This window comes from Macrobrachium rosenbergii, chromosome 21 (genome assembly GCF_040412425.1).
Source record: "Macrobrachium rosenbergii isolate ZJJX-2024 chromosome 21, ASM4041242v1, whole genome shotgun sequence".
Lineage (NCBI taxonomy): Eukaryota > Metazoa > Arthropoda > Malacostraca > Decapoda > Palaemonidae > Macrobrachium > Macrobrachium rosenbergii.
The window spans coordinates 33,570,769-33,577,237 of record NC_089761.1 but is presented as its reverse complement, the minus strand read 5'-3'; the positions used below and the strand labels follow the sequence as shown (position 1 = coordinate 33,577,237).

Sequence of the window (6,469 nt, the reverse complement as noted above, 5' to 3'; positions counted from 1 at the left end):
TTTTTATAACAAGATCTGGTGAGAAAAACTTGTATAAACTTTTGTACAGGTATAGACTATTACAAAAGCCACATACCTGTCTTTATTGCAAGATCTGGTCCTGTATAACATCTTAGGAAAATCTTGACATGATTTACAGACTATCCCAAAAGCTACAGCCCATGTCTTTATAGCGAGATCTGGTGAAAAAGAAAACGCTGGGAAAACTTAACGCATGATTTATAGACTAACCAAAAGCTATAGCCAGTGCCTTTATAGCAAGATCTATGAGAAAAAACACGAATTAGAAATTCAACACCGAAGGAATCTAGGAAATGTATTCTAGTTACTCTCTCCCATAGAGTAAGGACTCAACCACAGAACAGCTGACTCGCCTGGTTGCTACCTCAAGTACTTTAGACAGCTCTTAAAAAGGATTTGATTTCTTCTCCGAAAACAATTTTTATTTTTGTAATCTCACGGAACTGTTATAAGCTTTGAAAATTACGTTGGAACTCTTGCCATATACACAAAGGAAATGAATGATGCTGATTAAACAATTATGACAATTATAAATTATGCAAGAGATTTTGCCATCTGTTAGGCAACTATGACAAAATGATTCGATTTAGAATTTATGCAAGAGATTTTGCCATCTCTTAACTATAACAAAATTTATTTATAATTTATGCAAGAGATTTTGCCATCTCTTAAGCAACTATAATAATTATCTAATTTATAATTTATGCAAGAGATTTTGCCATCTCGAAAGCAATTATAACAAAATTATTTAATTTATGATTTATGCCAGAGATTTTGCCGTCTCTTAAAAGCAACTATAACAAAATGATTTAATTTATAATTTATGAAAGATTTTGCCATCTCTTAAAAGCAACTATAACAAATATGATTTATAATTTAACTTGCCATAACAAAATTATTTAAATTATAATTTATGAAAGATTTTGCCATCTCTTAAGCAACTGATTTATGTAAGAGATTTGGTTATCTCTTAAAGCAAATATGAGAAAAATTATTTGATTTATAATTTATGCAAGAGAGATTTTGCTATCTCTAGAACCCAACATTTTTAAATAAATGGCAGGTTTTTGCGGAATGAAATAACGAAGACAAACCTAATTTTGACTGTGGCTTTTTCATCATTTCAGAATGAACGATACGCTGAAGTACAATCTTTCTTCGTTTGGAACATGGACGTCATATAACCCAGTTCTACAATTCAGAATATTTAAATACAGTTCCCTACTTACCCAAAGAATGACAAACTAATCCTTATGAGAAATTTAGCCACGACTAGTGTGGTAGAAACATTCTTGAATAACATTTTATCCAATATCAAAATATATGAAATTCGATCATTTAAAAAGGACATCTACGTTCATTTTAAATTACACGCGATCTAACGCACTATAACAAACCTTCTGAACAATCCTGATGAGTCTAGCAATTAATACTGTTTAAACTTATAGACAAAGAGGTTTCTCTGATAATTACATCTACTTATATATTATGACCGAAAAGCCAATGAATCAAGGTCAAGGTGACTATTTTAAGAGGCCTGGTGTGGTCATTTGGTCTCTTCCTCCCAACCAAGAGTAATGTAATTATTGTCTGCCTTTTTGTATGGTTAGTGCTTTGACCATTTTGCCCACTTAAGAATATAGCTCCCTCTCCCCCTCTCAAATGGCATGTAACACCAGTCAAGTCACTTAATCCCACGTTGGCTTTGGGGCAAAATTCATAATATTCCCAAGGCTTAACGTTTTCTACTAATTTAAAGTTATGGAAATCTCTTCCTACTTATGTGTTCTCCTTTCTTACAGCCTTCCATCATCAAAGAGGCTTCCCTAGGGACAAGGGTCCACTGTTTCTCTCCTACTCATTTATCCTCACTAGGACTGGGCAAGTCATTCGGTTACCTATTGGTTTTTAAGAGTAACACACGCGGTGCAACAGTAATTATATAAACATGGAGAACTATTTGGAGACAAAATTGGAATAAGTTTAAAATTAAAACTTAAATGCCAAAACACAATTCCACCACTATATACAGTAAAATCTTCAGTTACCAGATATCAATAAAACGAAGCTTCCTAAAATTCTATATCCCTCTCCCCGCTTACGGCCTGCTACCGCATCTAAGAATTTTGCAAAAGAGCCTTTTGAAAATAGACAAATTTTTACCTTAAACAATATACCATATTCAGAAAACACAAGAATGACTGATTTTCAATAGTCAAACACTCTTCACTCCAAGCAGTAGAATGGGCTTGTATAAATTCTTCAAAGACGAACTGTATTCATAGACAATTATCTTCGTGGGTCTTACAGTATGACAGGGCGATATTCAATGGAAAAATCTGTAAGAAATGGACGTATGTAAGTACAAATCTTTACCACTCAACCATTCCCACTCAAACATTCCCACTCAAACATTCCCACTCAAACATTCCAAGTTGAATTTGAATCTTAAATGGGTTACAAATTACGTATGTTGGAACAAATTGGGCTACTAATGAATTTAAAACTTAAATTTTTGGTACTATGATGGATTTAACACTTAGTTCAGTTGTATAACTTTAACAACGTTAAATTAAGAGGATTAAACATGTAAATCAAGAAAACTGAATAAAAAGGTCAAAGCAATTAAGCTAAGATACAATCATGAAACAGATTAGCAATTTCATACCATGACAGGGGTATTAGGGAGAATACTGAAAAAAAATTAAGTACCCTACTTTTGAGGCGTTGAAAACAAATCACAATAATTACCTTTTAAATTAGCACTCCAAAACCTTGGAAGAAATCCATCAGTCTCTTTCTCGAAGTCCAGATTCTAGTTGGCTCTTAGCCACGTAAAATAAATTAATCCTTAGGGCCAGCCCTTGGAGAGCTGTTAACCAGCTCAGTGGTCTGGTTAAACTAAGATAGTACTTATTATTACTTGTATTCCTATCATTCTTGCAAGGAGGTAACCCATAAATGCAACTACACGATCCAGCAATGCCTGCAAAGATAAAGTTCAGTCAATATTAAAGAATCACAAATACACAAACAATTTCATTTCACTTTGGCTTTCTGACGGGCTGAAGGAAAGGATGCTGGAAGAATCCTATAAAGGAATTTTGAGTTTAAGGGAAGGATGTTGGAAGAATCCTATAAAGAAATTTTGAGTTGAAGGAAAGGATGTTTGAGTTTAATTTGAGGAAGGGATGCTGGACGAATCCTATAAAGGAATTTTGAGGTGAAGGAAAGGATGTTGGGCGAATCCTACAAAGGATTTTGAGTTGAAGGGACGCTGGACGAATCCTATAAAGGAATTTTGAGTTGAAGGAAAGCCAACAACGATTATAAGATAATCCCAAAATGAAAGCCTCAGGTTATGACTTAAAAAATTGATAAAGGGTTCTAGTTAAATTTGAGCTATAGCTTACTGAATCAACCCTCAAGTTGTGGCAGTAAGCTATATGGATTTGAAATCTAGGGTCAGTCCAGTAAATTTGAGGCCTGGGCTAAAAATGTTAGATGTTAATAACTAGGCCGAATATCAGGCTGTACTTAAGAGGTGGTTTAAAAGAAATTTATCAAGTTTTGTACTTAAAAGGTGATTTAAAAAATTCCGAGTTCGTATGATAAGGCAGGGGATACAATGTACCGTCACGTAAGAAAAGCCACAATGAAATGAACTTCTGCTTAGCATAGAAATACACCACCAGTATAAAAAATATGCTAAAAATGTCTCTGGATATTAAAAGCTGAAATAGGTTACATTACAGTTCACCAATAAGACCAACGGTACACTTAAGTAGAGCGGGTATTAAAAATTCCCTCTAGGATTCAAGATTTTATTAAATCTGACTAAAATATGGGCCATGAAACCTATTGAAAAAGGAAGGCTCCTGACACCTGACGTGTAATATTTGTCTTAATGCCTCAAGTCGCCCAAAATCTTCATACTACGATTCTTGTCCAAGTTATCGGCAATTTAGGCTATCAGCTAAACCTAATCTACGACGAATGTATTAATGTATAAATGTAAATCCATACAAACTGAAAATCTTGCTTTAAATAACACTTTTCAGCTCTTACACTAGAAGTATAAATTTCACTACTGAACAACAATTTCCAACCTTAGTAGAACAACCTTTTACTATGCCCCAAACTGAATTGAGATGAATCTGCGCACTGCATTGTGAGTGACAAGCTAACTTAGTAAAGAAACCCAATACATTAACATACGAGGTGTGGACTTCACTGCCTACCAGGTCCTGCTGCCTACATAACTATGCTAAGGCGGTCGAGTCTGAAATTTAGGAAACTTTCCGTCGTGATCGACTAAAGGAAAACGCTAGTACTAAGTAAGCAAAAGATAAACAGAGCATTAGACACCAGCATTTAACTTGCGGCTGCCTATGGTACTAATTACAAGATTCGTAAGTTTACCCTAAGATTAAAATGCTATGAGCACAGTATTCAACAGTGTATACTAGGTAAATACGACAGGTCCAAACATCCCCCCATCAAGTACTCCGGTCCTGGTCGTTTCGGCCGTAATTCATTCAGGCCGTAACATCCAAAACAGCGTAAGACGTTGTGTTTATGGCGTTTACCGTTATGTTTATGGTATTTACCTTCATTTTATGGTTTACGTACATCCCCAAAGGGTCTGGTACTAAAACACGTCGCTCATTTTTGCACGTAAACGTGCTTACGGCCTGAGTTTTGGAAACTTCACGAATGATTCCTGGTTGAAATCTTGAATGGGACAACTGTCGAAAAAATATGTTTGTCATGTCGCATTGGAGTTCGGACCGGAAGCGAACTTTTACCAAACTAATCATACCCAGACTTCACTTCACATACACAACCATATATTAAAACCAAAATCACAATCAAATAAAATGAATTTTTAAAAACTCAAGAACCTTGAAGATTCCGTACGATATTGAACCGTGGTAGCGCAATAAGCAGTACATTCAGTATAAGTTATGCTGGCTTTCAACGAGGCTAAATTCTGTTGTCAAGAGGGAACAGTTTAACTTTGCTATAAAATTAGTTGTCAACAGCTACGCAGTCATATGCACCGAATTATCACAGAACTTTATGAATGAATTTTCCAGACAAAATTACGTATTGAATGAGTGCACGTAACTGCACAGTTTTGAGCCATTCGAAAGCAAAATAATGTAAGAAAAAAATAAATAAATAAAAAACCTGGCAAACGAAGTTTTTTACACCATACATGGTTCTGTAATCTAAGATTGTACACACCACTTAATTTGGCCTCGTGACCACCTACTCTACTCTGGAAATTATCAAAACCGATCCTACCAAGGTTATTGAAAAAGTTTCCACTCTGGAGACGCTTTCGTATTAAATGTGCACTAAACTGGGTCACTTCTAAAGTGGAAAAAACATGACAATACTGGCTATTCAAACAACTTCGAAAACCGTAGAGAAATAGGGCTCGTGACCACTTACCGAACTCGGAAATTTTTATCAAAACCGACCACACCAAGGCCATTGAAAAAGTTCATGCCCTCTGGAGACCCTTTCGTATTGAATATACACTAAGCTGATCACTTTCAAAATGGAGAATCGAAAAGATGCCGGCTATTCACACAGTTTTGAAAACTGATTTGCACATTAAAAACCAAAATTCACACCAGTTTTACAAACCTCTTCAGTAACCACTTCACTTTTAACCAAATTAACTTCAAATTCAGCTTCAATTTTCACACTTGATAAAAGCCTAAAATACACTTCGTCTTCAAACACTCACCTTAAATTAGTTCCTTCTCGGAATAAAACGCAAATTTCACAGCCACTTGAGTCAAAATGACGGACTAATTTTCTCTAGCCTGCAATTACAAAATTCTAAGGACGAAGAAGACGAGGTAGTCTTGCAAATCAAGGTCTCTGGACTCCTTGTTTTTGTGTCCTTGGGAAAACAGGTGGTGCCATCTACACGTTTTTGTAAATCCTCGCTGGAACATCTGTCGTTTGAAATCAACCTGTGTTTTATAGATTAATATTACAGTGCAGAAATTGTTAATTCATTTTCATTCTTAGTTTATCATTATTTCCTTGATTATCTAGATATTTTTGAATGAATAAAAACCTGTTTTGAACTTAATATAGGTCTATAGTGATCTAAAATCAACGCTTCTGTGGCTGAAGTATTCCAGAACAATTTATTGGCACCTATATCTTGGCTGTAACAATGGTTTTAATTGATCAAAAAGGAAACACTAATAGGTCAAAATATTTATAGATAACTTACCTCAGAAAACACTAATCAAGAATTAATATCTTTAGCCATACACTGAAAACAGTATCACAGCTGCCAAATTTTCTTTCGTCTTATGGAAGTAACTCCCTGATTGCAGGCTACTCAATGGGCGCCCTCTAGGCCTATCATAGACTATTATTTCCCTGTCTTTTAGCAAAAAACCGGCAATAATTATTT

At 35.1% G+C, this 6,469-nt stretch overlaps 1 long non-coding RNA gene across 1 annotated transcript; it reads right to left on the bottom strand.

The window, feature by feature from the left end:
• Positions 1-1,013: 1,013 nt before the first annotated feature.
• On the bottom strand, positions 1,014-6,008 carry LOC136849579 (uncharacterized). The gene is made up of 3 exons (XR_010856320.1): positions 5,783-6,008; positions 2,773-3,007; positions 1,014-2,360 (listed from the first exon to the last, which is right to left on the bottom strand). It is a non-coding gene; the product is annotated as an uncharacterized lncRNA (long non-coding RNA).
• Positions 6,009-6,469: the final 461 nt, after the last annotated feature.